The sequence below is a fragment of the Gopherus flavomarginatus genome, chromosome 5 (genome assembly GCF_025201925.1).
Source record: "Gopherus flavomarginatus isolate rGopFla2 chromosome 5, rGopFla2.mat.asm, whole genome shotgun sequence".
In the NCBI taxonomy this organism is placed as follows: Eukaryota; Metazoa; Chordata; order Testudines; family Testudinidae; genus Gopherus; species Gopherus flavomarginatus.
In genome coordinates this window covers 25008619-25024147 of record NC_066621.1, presented here as the reverse complement: position 1 = coordinate 25024147, position 15529 = coordinate 25008619, and the positions used below count along the sequence as shown (strand labels likewise).

The 15529-nt window shown below is 50.6% G+C and overlaps 1 pseudogene; it reads left to right on the top strand.

The window, feature by feature from the left end:
* The window catches only part of LOC127051467 (uncharacterized), a 99825-nt pseudogene that overhangs the window by 68981 nt on the left and 15315 nt on the right, over positions 1-15529 (top strand).

Below are 15529 nucleotides of genomic sequence, written 5' to 3'. Positions count from 1 at the left end.
TCAGTCCACTTAACTGCATTTGGCTGGGTCTTTTTGGTCAGGTCGGTCAGTGGGGCAGCGATTTGGCTGTAGTGTGGTACAAATCGCCTGTAGTACCCGGCCAAGCCTACGAAGGATTGGACCTGTTTCTTTGACTTTGGGACAGGCCACTTTTGGATAGCATCCACCTTGGCCTGTAGGGGGTTTAATGGTTCCTCGACCCACCTGGTGTCCCAGGTAAGTTACTCTGTTCTGGCCTATTTGACACTTTTTGGCCTTAACAGTTAGTCCGGCCTGCCTGATACGCTCAAAGACCTTTTCCAGGTGTTCTAGATGTTCGGCCCAGGAGTCAGAAAAAATGGCCACATCATCGAGGAAGGCAACTGCATATTCGCCCAGTCCTGCTAGTAGACCATCTACTAGCCTCTGGAAGGTGGCGGGTGCATTTCGCAGCCCGAAAGGAAGGACATTAAATTCATACACCCCCACATGGGTGATGAATGCTGACCTTTCCTTGGCAGGTTCATCTAGTGGTACTTGCCAGTACCCCTTGGTTAAGTCTATTGTAGAGATGAACTGGGCATGTCCCAACTTCTCCAATAGCTCATCGGTGCGTGGCATTGGATAGTCATCCGGACGAGTTACCGCATTTAGCTTACGGTAGTCCACGCAAAAGTGTATTTCCCCATCTGGTTTGGGTACCAGAACCACTGGAGATGCCCATGCACTGGTAGATGAGCGTATTATACCCATCTGTAGCATGTTCTGGATCTCCCGTTCTATAGCAGCTTGGGCGTGAGGAGACACCCAGTAGGGTGGGGTTCTAATTGGGTGAGCATTACCTGTGTCAATGGAGTGGTATGCCCTTTCAGTCCGTCCTGGGGTGGCTGAGAACAATGGGGCGAAGCTAGTGCACAGCTCCTTGATTTGTTGCCGCTGCAGACCTTCCAGGGTGGTTGAGAGGTTCACCTCTTCCACGCCACCGTCTTTTTTCCCTTCGTAGTAGACACCTTCAGGCTACTCAGCATCATCTCCCTGGACTGTAAACTGACAAACCTGTAAGTCTCTGGAATAGAAAGGCTTGAGAGAATTAACATGGTACACTCTGGGTTTTAGAGAGGAATTGGGAAATGCTATGAGGTAGTTAACAGCTCCCAGGCGCTCTTGGACCGTGAATGGCCCTTCCCATGATGCTTCCATCTTATGGGCCTGTTGCGCCTTCAAGACCATAACCTGGTCTTGAAGAAACGTTCTCTGGTATGTTTGTCATACTAGGCCTTTTGCTCTTCCTGAGCATCCTTTAGGTTCTCTTTAGCAAGGGCTAAAGAGTGTCGGAGGGTGTTTTGTAGGCTGCTTACAAAGTCCAGAATGTTAGTTCCTGGAGAAGGTGTAAACCCCTCCCATTGCTGCTTCACTAACTGTAATGGCCCCTTAACCTCGTGACCATACACAAGTTCAAATGGTGAAAACCCTAAACTGGGATGTGGTACAGCCCTGTAGGCAAAAAGCAACTGCTGCAACACTAGTCCCAATTATTGGAGTGTTCGTTGACAAATTTACGTATCATGGCCCCCAAAGTTCCATTAAACCTTTCGACCGGGCCATTGGTTTGATGGTGGTATGGGGTGGCAACCAAGTGGTTCACCCCATGAGTTTCCCATAGTTCTTTCATGGTCCCTGCCAGGAAATTAGATCCTGAATCTGTAAGGATGTCGGAGGGCCAACCTACCCTGGCAAAAATGTCTGTTAGGGCCTGGCACACAGCTTTAGCCCTTGTGTTGCCTAAAGCTACTGCTTCCAGCCATCGGGTAGCAAAGTCCACGAAAGTCAGTATGTACTGCTTTCCTCTGGGTGTCTTTTTTGGGAAAGGACCCAGAATATCCATGGCTACTTGCTGAAATGGGACCTCAATTATGGGGAGTGGCTGGAGAGGGGCCTTGACCTGGTCTTGGGGCTTTCCCACCCTTTGGCATACCTCACAAGACCGGACATACTTGGCAACGTCCTTGCCCATCCCCTCCCAGTGGAAGGACTTCCTCAACAGGTCTTTGGTTTTGGTCACCCCAGCATGGCCACTGGAATGATCATGGGCTAAGCTTAAGAGCTTTTCCCGGTACTTAGTTGGAACCACCAACTGTTTTTGCGGATGCCAGTCTTCCTGGTGTCCACCAGAAAGAGTCTCCTTGTATAAAAGTCCTTGTTCTACAACAAACCGGGATCGATTAGAAGATCTGAGAGGCGGTGGGGTGCTCCGTGTCACCGCTCAAGCTTTCTGAAGGCTGTCATCTGCTTCCTGCTCAGTCTGGAACTGTTCCCTTGAGGCTGGGGACACCAGTTCTTCCTTAGACTGGGGACTTGGGCTTGGTCCCTCTGGAAGCGATGTAGGTGATGAGGTTGTTTCCGTTGCTGGTGAGCCGCTTTCCGCTGGTGCACCAGGGGTTATTTCAGGCTCTGGCTGAGCCTCTTGGGTAGGGTTGTCTGCTGCTTCTGTCAGTTCAGGCTCGCTGGCGCCCTCTGGCGTTGGGGTTGAAGATGGATTTGCAAGCACTGTCGTCAGTGCTGGCAACGGTTCTGGTGCTGGCTGCTTTTCCAGTTCCTGGTCTGGGACTGGAAGCACTGTGGCTGTTTCCGTTGTTGGCATGGGATCCGGGTCCACTACCTCTGTCTAGGTCTCTGGTAACACAGATGGGGCCCCGCTGGACGGCTTAGGAACAGGAATGGGTCTGGAAGCTTGCCTGGTTTGGCTACGTGTAACCATTCCCACTCTCTTGGCCCGCTTCACGTGGTTGGCCAAGTCTTCCCCCAGTAGCATGGGGATGGAATAATTGTCCTAGACTGCAAAAGTCCACATTCCTGACCAGCCTTTGTACTGGACAGGCAGTTCAGCTGTAGGCAAGTCTACAGCTTGTGACATGAAGGGGTAAATTGTCACTTGGGCCTTTGGGTTGATGAATTTGGGGTCTACGAAGGATTGGTGGATAGCTGACACTTGTGCCCCCGTGTCTCTCCACGCAGTAAGCTTCTTTCCGCTCACTCTCAAAGTTTCCCTTTGCTCCAAGGGTATTTGAGAGGCATCTGGGCCTGGGGATCTTTGGTGTGATGGTGGTGTAATGACTTGCACTCGGTTGGGGTTCTTTGGGCAGTTGGCCTTTATATGTCCCAGTTCATTACACTTGAAGCATCTTCCAGCTGACTGGTCACTGGGTCGAGGTGGGTTACTGGACACTGGTGAGGTGGAAGAATAGGCTGTCTGTGGCTTTCCTTGGGTTGTAGGAGGGGTCTTGGGTTGCCCTCGGTTGTAGGGTTTATTGTCGGTGTGCCCCCTGGGGTATTCATTCCCCTTGACAGTAGCTTTCTTGCTTTCTGCCACTTCCATCCATTTGGCTCCAATGTCCCCCGCCTCGGTGAGATTTTTGGGTTTTCCATCTAGTATGTACCATGTTATGTCCTCAGGAACACCATCCAAGAACTGCTCCATTTGTATGAGGAGGTGCAGTTTGTCCAAGGATTTAACATTGTTTCCTGATATCCAGGCCTCATAATTTTTCCCAACGTAGTAGGCGTGTCTGGGAAATGACACATCTGGTTTCCACTTTAGGGTTCTGAAACGCTGACGGGCATGATCCGGGGTTATCCCCATTCTGAATCTGGCCTTGGTTTGAAACAGTTTATAATTGTTCATTCTGTCCTTTAGCATTTCAGCCGCCACCTCTGCTAAGGGTCCACTGAGCAGTGGCCTCAATTCTACCATGTACTGGTCTTCAGAGATGCTGTACCCAAGGCAGGCTCTTTCAAAATTTTCTAAGAAGGCCTCAGTGTCATCACTTGCCTTGTAGGTGGGAAATTTCTTGTGCTGCGGAACCATTGTTGGCGAAGGGTTGTTAGGATTGGCTGGGTTCTGTTGCTTAGCCTTTTCTAATTCCAGGGCCTGCCGGTGGGTTTCCCTCAGGAGTTCCAACTCTCTCCTGTGGGTAGCCTCTTTTTCTCTTTCTCTTAGCTCCATCTCTTTTTGTTTTATTTCTAGTTCTTGTATTTTTCTTCCATATCTCGCTTGTGCTCAGCATCCCTGATTTGTGCCTCTGCCTCCATTTTTGCCTTAGAAGTCATGGTTCCTGTTTTCTTGTGTTGGGGTGCCCTCTGGTGTTTATTGTTGGAACTGCTGGCTCTCTGCTGCCTCCTGGGGTCTGCCTAGCAACAGTGCCTTTTTTTTCTTCCTCTAGCTAATCTTTTAAATGTAAAGTAAACCAGAAAAACCACTTTATTTGCATGTGTATTGTGCTGGGTACTTGACTCTCAATGGGAGTGCTATAGTTTAACAAAAGACCCTTAATAGTTCCTTGCTTAATATGCAAGCCAAACTGCAATCAGAGAACAGAAAAAAAATTCTCTCTGGCTCTGTTTAAAACCACCCTTTCTCTCTGCATAAAAGCCCTAGCAGAGAAAAAGAAAATAATATTCCTACTGGCTTCTGGATTCTTGTCTTTCCACACCACTGCCACTCATGTCATAACTCTCCTACTCAGATCTGAACCTTAGAGTTCAGAACATGAGAAGCTAGCATGAGACCTCCGAAGCTTAATTACCAGCTTAGATCTGATATCGCTGCCACCAGCCAGAAGATTCCAGTGTCTGGCTCACTCTGGTCTCCCCAAAACCTTCCTTGGGGGACCCCAAGACTCAGATTCCTTGAGTCTCACAAAAAAGGGGAATAAACCATTTCCCTTCCCCCTCCTCCCTTCTAGGTGTTCCCTCCCTGGGTTCCTGGAGAGATATACAAATTCAAGCTCCGTGAACCTAAACAAAGGGATTCCACCCTCTTTACCTCCTCCCATATTTCCCCGCCCTGGGGACTCTAGGATACTCCCTGCTTCAAGTCCTTGAAACACAAGTACCGAGAGATCTAATCTCTCTCCCCCCTCACCCAGAGGGTATGCAAAGTCAGGCTTAGTAAATCTAACACAAAGAGATTTTCCCCCTCCCTTCGTTTCTTAGCCTTAACCAGTGAAAAACATTCAAACAGGTCTTAAAAAGAAAGCTTTATATAAAAAGAATGAAAAAGGACATAAAAGGGTCTCTGTATCAAGGGACAATATACAGGGTCAATTGCTTAAAAGAAAAAATGAATAAACAGCCTTATCCAAAAAGAATACACTCCAGCAACTACACACATGTAAATACAAAAAAAAAACCCAATATAAACCTATTGTCTTACTATCCTTGTATTTACAACTTGGAAACAGAAGATTAGAAAGCCTGGAGATTCCTGTGGTCACTCTCAAAGCCAAGAAAGAGAACAGACGAAGAACAAAGGACTCACACCCAAAACTTCTGTCCACCCAGATTTGAAAAAGTCTTGTTTCCTGATTGGTCCTCTGGTCAGGTGTTGTTTGTTACCCCTTTCCAGGTGAAAGAGACATTAACCCTTAGCTATCTGTTTATGACAGATGTGCACAAAACACAGACAGGATTGGTTCCCATATGGTTACAGAGCTGCAGTAAAGTGGAACAATTTTCAGCTTGTGTGATTGGAGGATATCTGGATGCATATTATAAGACTCTCCTCCATAAATGAGGAAAAGTTGAGGTACCTTTATTATTCTTTTGTTCCACTCTTTCTTTCTATGGGGAATTTGCCAATGCAATATCACTGTCTTCCTTTTAAACAAACAAACAAAAAGGCAATGGATGTTGAAAATAGCAATTCCAGTCTTAATAACCACTGGGAAGCATTTCTTGCATAATTTTATCCTCCTTTTTCTACAGCAAGTTACAGTGGATCAGTATATTTGATTTAAGAGAAATGAAGTAACAGCTACCCAAACTGAGCTTGAGCACTCCTGAATTTTGAGGTGTTCAAATTGGGAAGGCAGGTGCTGGGCGGGGCTGTGGGCTCCATGTATGCAGCAGCGTGACTGGAGCTGCGCGGAGCCAGACACGCTGGTCTGAGTGGCACAGTAAGGGGGCTGGGGGGTTGGAGAAGGGGTAGGGAGTTCTGGGGGGGCAGTCAGGTGACAGGCAGCAGTTGGATAGGAATGGGAGTCCCAGGGGTTTGTCAGGGAACAGGTAGGGGGTGGGATCCTGGGGGGAAGTTGGGGTCTCAGGAGGGGGCAGCTGGGGACAAGGAGAAGGGAGGCTTAGATATGGGGTGGGGTCCTGGGGGGCAGTTAGGGGCAGGGGTCCCAAGAGGGGGCAATCAAGGGACAAGGACTGGCGGCACTTAGATAGGGGGTGGGGTTCTGGGGGGCAGTTAGGGGCAGGGGTCCTGGGAGGGGGCAATCGGGACAAGGAGCAGCGGCGCTTAGATAGGGGGTCGGGTCCTCGGGGGCAGTTGGAGCAGAGGTCCCAAGAGGGGGCAATCAGGGGACAAGGACCAGCGGCACTTAGATAGGGGGTCGGGTCCTGGGGGGCAGTTAGGGGCAGGGGTCCCGGGAGGGGGTGATCAGGGGACAGGGAGCGGGGGGAAGTTGGGTGGGTTGGGGTTTCTGTGGGGGGCAATCGGAGGGAGTGGATGATGGCAAGGTGGGGCTATCCTCCACCTGGAGTGTCCTGTTTTTTGAATGTTAACATATGGTCTCCCTACCATTCACAGCACTCACAGCATGCTGCTGCATGAGGTCCCCCTCCTTCCTTTCGAGTTGGTAGTGGCCAAGGGAATGCTGGGAAATGTAGTTCTTTCCCTGCTCCAGGGCTGGCTCTATAGGCAGGGAGCTGACCAAGGAACTACAGCTCCCAGAGCCCCCTGTTTGTTTTCAGCTCCTGTGCCCCCCCTGCAAATGGGCTGCCCCAAGCAGATGCTTGCTTTGCTGGTGTCTAGAGCCACCCCTGCATGTGTGCCACGTTAGTTTTGTATCCTTCTATGTTTTCTATCAAAGTGGAGTGCGGTGCCAATTCAAGCGCTTTACAGAAGTCTACATTACGTCAACGCCATTTCCTTTATCTACCAAACCCATGTTGATTTGCATTAGTTAAATTATTCTCTTTAATTCTTTCTTAATTGAATCTTATACCAGCTGCTCCATTATCTTGCCTGAGATCGATGTCAGGCTGACAGGCCTGAAATTACCCACTCCATCCTGTTTACCCTCTTTAACAATTGGCCCAACTGACTCTCCCTCTGGAGCGTATCTGGAGCCTGGGCACTTCACTCAGGACTGCGAGTCCACTGGGCAGCAGGCACATGAAGCTAGGCATGGCAACGCCGAGCCAAAGTCCCTTCTGTGGTTTTAGCCAAGGTCACACAGGCTAGGAATTGAACCCAGCATCCCAGGCCTTAGTCCCTAGCCAACCCCACCTCTCTAGGTGCCCTGCGGGAGCGTAGGAAGGATGAAAGCCCTGCAGTGATGTCTATCTCCTGTTCTTACTTCAGGCCACAAGAGCCCGGTTCGAGATCCTCCAGGAGCAGGCCTGCAGGCAGAAGATGAAGGAGCTCTTTCCTCAGCACTACATCGCTCTGCTGTTCCACATCACCTATACAGTGGAGCCGTCCATGCAGAACATTGATTTGCACCAGAGGGTGCATAACCAGGAGGACACGCCCACACTCCTCAGCTCCGTCAGGTACCGCCAGCCCGACACCCGGCCTGGGTTCTGCGCCGTCACCCGCAGGCATGCAGCAGGGCCTGGCTTGGGCTCGCTCAGTAACAAGAGGCTTGCTTTGTACGCAGGTGCACGGTGAGGGCCATGAAATCCTTGCTTCGATGTGCTGGCTACGGGGATCAGGTCACCTTCATCCTGAAGCAGGGTGGCTGGGACATGCTGATGAACTCCGACACACACCACAAAGGCATCTGTCTGCTTGCCTGGTGAGTGCTGGCTGCCCAGAACTGACCACAGCAGCAGCTTTTCTCCCTGGGCCTAGGACATGGCCACATTGCCTTCCCTGCTGGGTGAGACGTGGCTCTCAATCGCCTGCATGGAATAGGCCGCAGCTTCTGTGCTGTTGATCGAGGGGTCAGTTGGCTACTTCTCCACCTTGTGTTGCCTGGCATAAACCACTTCTTGCGTGGCTCTGGCAGGCGTGGCTGGACAAAGACAGCCTCCATCATGTCTTTCTGCAGCGTTGGTATAGCCCTGTCAGGCCCAGCACATTAGAGAGACAAGATGAGGGACGGAATGTCTTTGGCTGGCCAGCGTCTGTGGGTGAGAGAGAGAAGCTAACACAGAAAGCTCCAGCGCTTGTCTTGGGTCAATCTAAGATATTCCCTCACCCACCTTCAGTCTCTCATCACCCAATATCTGGGCACATGAGGAAGGCCACCGACCCCACCGACGCCCTTCTTTGTCTGCAGACCTCTTGCAGCCCCAGCGCTGCGTGCTCCGAGCTGGCCTCGTGGAAGGGATCCCTGTCGAGTGATTAAGGGTTTGGGTCTCTAGCACGTAGGCCGCTGGGCATTTTAAGCCAGCAGGAACTAGTCCGTGCCAGCTGCGCATGGCTAGTCGCCTGGGATCCCTTGTCCTGTGGCACTGGTCTGGTTAGATTTGTAAATGGAGGACCAGTCCTTGCCCACCTCGATGATGTGATGTTTGTGTTTCCTATGCCAGGGCCATGGTTTCAATCCGTTTCCAGGAGTGTAACTGGATTTTCCACAAGCTCATGACCATCCTCAACTGCAGGGACGATAGGCGGCACATCCTGGCCATGGCATTCTTCATTCAGGTGAGCCTCACCAGTGGGTGAGGGTCGTGAGAACAGCGGTGACTGGGACATGGGGCTGACCTATGACCAGGGGTGGCAGGTGTGTAGAAATTTTGGTGATGCTCAGCAGAGCCTGCCCCTTCAAACTCTGCCCCTCACCTGCCTAAAGCTCTGAGAGGGAGTTTGGATGGAGGAGGAGGCCTGAGGTGCAGGCTCTGGGATGGAATTTGGGTGCTGGGTGCAGGCTCTGGGAGGGAGTTTGGGGACAGGAGGGGATGTGGAGGGAGGGGGTGCAGGATCCGAGAGGGAGTTTGGGGGCCGGAGTGGGGTGTGGGAAAGGGGTGGAGGTGCAGGCTCTAGGAGGAGTTGGTAGGGTGTGATGCCAGGGCCATGGTTTGGGACTGTATTCAGGAGCGATCCTGGATCTTGCACCAGCTGATGGCCATCCTCGACACCAGAGACGAAAAGCGGCACACCCCTGCCATGGCCTTCTTCATTCAGGTGAGCCTCACAGGTGAGTGAGGGTTGTGAGAACAACCCTGGCCCAGTGGTGACTGAGGCACGGGGCTGACGTATGGCCAAGAGAGGGTTGGCCCTCAAGGCCCTGGGGGTGGGTGGGTGAGCAGGGGCAGGGAAATCCCCTAGAGCCCTAGCGGTGGAGTCACTCTCTCTGGACATTGTGGTGTTACCTGCCCCAGCTGGTGTCACGGGGCTGAAGCAAGGCCCAGAGCCAGATGTCTCTGGATCCCCCAGGCTCAGCTCCACAGCCCTCAAGTCCCTTCTGACTTCCAAGTGCTGTGCACAAACCGGGCAACCACCTGCCCATCCACGACCATTTCACCGGAATCCCCCCACCCCCCGCTCTGTGTGCAGCTGAGCCTTAGTGAAGAAGCAGGGCAGGCATTGATCTCAGCTGGAGCCTCAAGGGGCAGTTGCGCTAGCAGCATTTCAGTGGGGCCCACCCGGTGACCAATCACAGTGCCCAGTATACAGTGTAGCCCATGCTGGGTCCATGGCCAGTGAAGCTAAGGGCCACATGGTGGAGATGAGTTGCAAGGGGCCAGCCCCGTTCTCTAACTTGTTTTGCTGTTTGGGTGTTAGCTCCTCCAGTATCCTGACCTCAGCAATGAGCTGGAAGATGCCATCCTGGACCAGATGAGCAGGCAGCTGAGAGACCCCAACACTGTGGTGCGCTGGTTGGCGCTCAAAGGCCTCCTCAACCTGGCTCTTCACCCAGAGAAGGTGAGAGAGGAGGAGGGCTGGGGGATAAACCCAGAACTGCAGGGACATGCTGCAGGGCTGGGTCATTGAACCCTTCCCAGGGGACATGGCCTTGGCCTGGGAATCAGGAGCCCTGGCTTCAATTCCTGGTTCTGCCACTGACCTGCTGGGTGATCTTGGGCAAGTCCCTACCTGGTCTTTGTCTGTTGTTCTGCAGGACAGGGCCTGACTCCTACGGGGTGCGTCTCTGGGTATGTGCAGCACCTAGCACAGCCAGGCCTGATTGTGTCTGGGGTCTCTGTGATCCAAAGAACCCTAGCACTAGAGTAGCAGCAGAGCTGTGAACTCTAGACCCCCAGCGAATGCTGGTCACACCAGTGATCAGGGATGCCCGGACAGAGCCATTTCGCTTCAATTAGGAACCATTTTTTCCTACAAATCCCCTTTTAAAGCCTCGTAGGTTTTAACTGTTGATGTCACGGCTCTGTCCCACAGCACTCGCTCTTCTGAAGAGCTCTAGAAGAGCCTTTTGCTGTTCAGACCTCATAACAAGTTTGATACCCACAGTAAAGTGAAGGCAGAGAAAACGCTTGGGACTTAAATACACAGATCTGGCAGCCTGGTCAAAGAGGAGACAAACTGAAGGCAACTCTCACTAATGATAATTTACTTCCCCTCAGAATAGTGGGTCAGTCTGGTTTATTAAACTAGATCAGACATGGAGAGAGCTTGACTGTAATTCTCTTTGTTATACACCATTCCCATTGTTCCATGCACTTCAGTCTGGTTTTCACTTGCTTGTGGTTCATTTTCCCTTCTGGAACTGGTTAGCCTGTATTTGACATTTTTTTTCCCTGATGCAGTTTGAGATTTTGAAAGGTTCAAAAACCAAATACAGAAATGATTGAACGTGGCTTTTAGTAACAGACCAACCCTAGAACCAGTGTGCAAAATCGGCTCCCTCCCCTAGGCTGGGCTGTAAGGACTGGGACTCAGGAGAACCCAGGTTCGGTTCCTGGCTCTGCCAGACTCCCTGGGTGATTGTGGGCGAGTCACGTAGCCTCTCTGTGCCTGAGTTCCATGTCTGTACAATGGGGATAGAAATCCTTCCTTCGTGTGTCTAGCCTGTAAGCTCTAGACCAGGCACCGTAAATTACTGTGCCTGGAAAGCCCCCAGCACAAGCTCTGATTGCAGATAGGCCCTCGAGGTGCTATTCAAACAATAATACACTTGATTTGCTTGGGGTCAATGTGTTGTGTAGAGAACTTTCCACAGATGATACCTGCTAATAAAAACCATCCCCTGAGATCTAGGGTACGAGGACGCAGCTGCTTATGTTGCAGGTATCCGGCCCCGCTGCCCGTGATCTTAGCTGGCTTTGCAAAGGCTCTGAGGCTCTAACACAGGGGTCGGCAACCTTTCAGCAGTGGTGTGCCAAGTCTTCATTTATACACTCTAATTTAAGGCTTCGCGTGCCAGTAATACATTTTAACATTTTTTTAGAAGATCTGTCTATAAGTCTATAATATATAACCAAACTACTGTTATATGTAAAGTAAACAAGGTTTTCAAAATGTTTCAGAAGCTTTATTTAAAATTAAATTAAAATGCAGATCTTATCAGCTTAGTGTGATCCTTGCCCTTGCTTTTCCAATGTCTGGCACATATTTGGGTACTTTGAAGTGCACACAGGCTTCTGAGTGATCACTTGTTAACCGGCTCAGAGAGGGACAGAGGACAGATTTCGTGTGTGAAAATACCTGTTCACACATGTATGTGAATCCAAATGCTGAAAGCATTGCAAACGCAATTTTCTTCAAACAATTAAATTTCACTGGCAGAGATGTCCAGTAGGTCAGAATAGAAGCCCCATGATCTCTCTCGGTGGCTTCAAGTGCGCTCTGCAGATCCACAAACTTTGATGTCCACAATTCTGAGCTTTTTAACTGAATGAGTTGCATTTCGAAATCTTCAACACCCATCCACTGAAATACAGACAAATCCAACTCACTTACGTTAAACTTTTAAGATTTAATTAGAAAAGAAAGCATTTGGCCAAATCACTGGAAAACTTGAAATCTGTCAGAGAATTCTGATTCCAGTTCTTGCATGTACTTTCCAATCTCATCGACATTGACAGCGCAACATGTCAATAGCTCTTTTATGAGTTGGAAATAGCGGAAAGTAGAAGTTTGAATATCCCTGGAAAAAACTGCTAGTTTCACAACAAATACTTTCCAGGCTTCATAAAGATCCAGAACTGTTTGCTCTGCACCCTGGAGACAGAGATTGAGTTCGTTTAGGTGAGCGGTGATATCAGTTAGAAACATGAGCTTACACAGCCATTTGTCATCATCCAGTTTGGGGCAGTTTTGTTCTTTTTCCAACAAAAAGGCCTTGATTGCATCAAAACATTTTACAAAGTGCACCAAAACCTTGCCCCGACTTAGTCACCGAATGTTGCTGTGGAGTGGAATGTCGTTATAAGCACTGTCCATCTCTTCTAGTAGTGCTTGAAATTGTCTGTGAGTCAAAGCAGATCGAGCAACAAGGAAATTCACAATTCGCACCACTGTATTCATCACATTATTAAGCTCTGAATTAGAAATTTTAGCACACAGGTTTTCTTGATGGATGATACAGTGAAATTTGACTGTTGGATGGCCAGTTTGATCTTCAGGCAACTTTACAAATCCCTTCTGTTTTCCAACCTTGGCAGGAGCACCATCTGTTGTCACACAAAATATTTTTCTGATGTCAACTCGTTCTTCAAAAAGGTTTACAAAACTTTCCAGTATATCTTCCCCATTTGTTGTGCCATGCAGGGGTTTTAGGCAACAAAGTTCCTCTTGGATTTCATCGGAAGCACAATATCTTGCAACAACTGCAAAACGTGGAATGTCGTTTATATCCACGCTCCCATCAACTGCAACACTAAACACTGCTATGTCTTTCAATGCAGTCGTCTGCTTTTCCTTAATGTTTTCTGCCATTTCACTTATGCGCCTCTCAACTGTTCTGGCAGAGATGGACAGTTCTTTTATTCTAGATATGATTGTATCTTTATTTGGCAAATCATTGAACAAAATCTCCAAACTGCTGAGAAAAAACTTCTTTTATATATTCCCCATCTGTAAACGGCTTTCCGTTTTTTGCAATGTACTGTGCAATCTTGTAACTTCCTTCTGTAGCTTGATTTTTACTTACACTTAAGCTTTTAAAAACACTACTTTGCTTCTCATAGGCTGCTACTGCTTTTTTGATTGATTCTGTCTTGTCTGTTTTGTCAAAAACAGTTTTCTCGTGCTTCGTTTCAAAATGTCGTCAAACACTTGACGTGCGACAAACAACACTTCAATAACAGAAAGCACAAATAGCACAGTCCTTCTTTTCAATAAATCCAAATGCATCTGTCCAGGCAGGCTGAAATGATCAGACATCTAGCTTCACTTTCTTAGGAGCTGCCATTTTGTCAAATGTTCCCTTCAACTCTCAGTGGGGAAAAGAAATGGCGATAGAAGGCAGGCACAAGATCAAACGCAGTGTGGTCTGAGATAAGCAATTTTAAGATGGGGGGGCTGAGCTGCATCCCCTCTTCCCTTGTGTGCAACCCTCACTGTCCCAGGCTGGGGACAGTGGGCCACAGCGGGGAAGCTGCAGAGCAGTGATCCAAGGCCAGGAGAAGAGCCCAGGGTGGCCTGCAGGGACTCCAGGCCAGAAAACAGGCTGAGCAAGGGTGGAGAACAGTAACTGGAACCCCAGATTGGCAGCTGAAGTGAGTGAGCTGGCCCCAGTAGGGCTGAGCAGGGTCGCAGGCCTGGACCCTGTCTGGAAAGGCGCCTGCGCAAGGTAAGGGGGCTGCCGCAGGGGGGAACCCTGGCTGGCAAAGGGCCAGCAGCGGGAACCCCAGAGCTGCTAAAGACTTAGCAGCTCAGTCTGTCACCACTCTGGGGTTTCAGCCGTGGGCTCCTGCCAGCTGAGGTCTCAGCCCCCTGCCAGCCTGGGGTTCTTTCTCCCCGGCTGGCAGTGGGTTCTGAGTGAGGCTGCGGCAGGGGGGACCCCGGCTGGCAAAAGGCCAGCAGCGGGAATCCCAGAGTGGCTCACTCAGCCTGCCATGACTCTGGGGTTTCAGCCATGAGCTCCTGCTAGCTGAGGTCTCAGCCCCCGGCCAGCCTGGGGTTCCTTCCCCCAGGCCAGCAGTGGGTGCTGAGTGGGACTGGCAGAGGGTCCCCAGCTGGCAGGAGCCGGCGGCAGAGAGCGCCAGAGCAGCAGTGGGTTGAGCAGCTCAGCCCGCCCCACATGCCATTAAAAATTCGCTCGAGTGCCACATATGGCACGCGTGCCACAGGTTGCCGACCCCTGCTTTAGAGCAAGCCCTAGGTGAAGAGGGTAAGAGAAGAATTTCTGTGAGGGGTGAATTGTTGCTTAGAGAAGCTCCTAGGGAAAGGAATCCTCATGGTAATCTGTGCAAGCAGCTTGCTACAGCTAAAGGATGTGAAAGTGATTTAATCAAGGAAGTTTCAGTTCCTAACAGCTAGAAATTTTCTGTTAAATGGATCCACTGACTTCTTCGAGTGCTTGCTCATATCCATTCCAGTTAGGTGTGGGCGTGCCGCGTGCACGTTCGTCGGAAGACTTTTACCCTAGCAACACTCGGTGGGCCGGCAGGGCGCCCCCTGGAGTGGCGCCGCTATGGCGCCGGATATATACCCCTGCTGGCCCATCCGTCCCTCAGTTCCTTCTTACCGCCCGTGTCGGTCGTTGGAACAGTGGAGCGTGGCTTAGCTGATCTCCACCTACCTAGTTATTCGCTCATTTATATAGTTATTGTGTATATAGTTAGATTTTCTATAGTTCTAGTTAACTTTGTTTTAGTACTTATTGTAGTAGTTTTTGTATATAGTTAAAGAGGATCGGGGCTTAGCCCCTTCTCCTCACCCGGTACTGGGGCCCATGCCCGGTTCACCGGGCTTCAAACCCTGCGTGGCCTGTCATAGGCCGATGCCCACAGGAGACTCGCACAACTCCTGTTTAAAGTGCTTGGGCGAACCCCACCTCGCGGACAAGTGCCAAATTTTCAAGGCTTTCAAGCCCCAGACAAAAAAGGAATGGGACATTCACCTGAAGCAACTTTTGATGGAGGCAGCTCTAACTCCTCCATCTTCAGCACCGTCTGCGGCACCGGGGACAAGTGCCTCCTCCGTACCGGAACGCACGGCTACAGTAAAGGCTCCTCGGCACCAGCCTTCACCGGCCCAAGCTTCTGCCCGGCACCGCTCCCTCTCCCCAAGGAGCAAGAGGCATAAGACTCCTGCTGCCCCTGTATCTATGCTGCAGTCAGAGCGTACTACCAAGTCGGACCGCCTGGCACCGCCAATGGCTGCGGCACCACAGACCTCTGCACCGTTGATTCCGGTCTCACAAGAGCCATCGAGTCCGGTGCCTATCAGCTCCCCGGCACACGCTGTGGTTGAGCTTGTTGTGCCCTCTATGCTGGAGACTTTCTCCACAGCACGAGAACTGATTGCCTTGACGGAGCCAGAGCTGCCTCAACCCCCGGCACCGCCGGTGCTGGTTGTTCAATCATTGGGCAAGCCTGCCATGATGAAGCCACCTTCACCTGGTACCATTGAACGTTGCCGGTCACGATCCAGGTCCCGCAGGCACTCTCTGTCCCGCCATCAATCCCGATC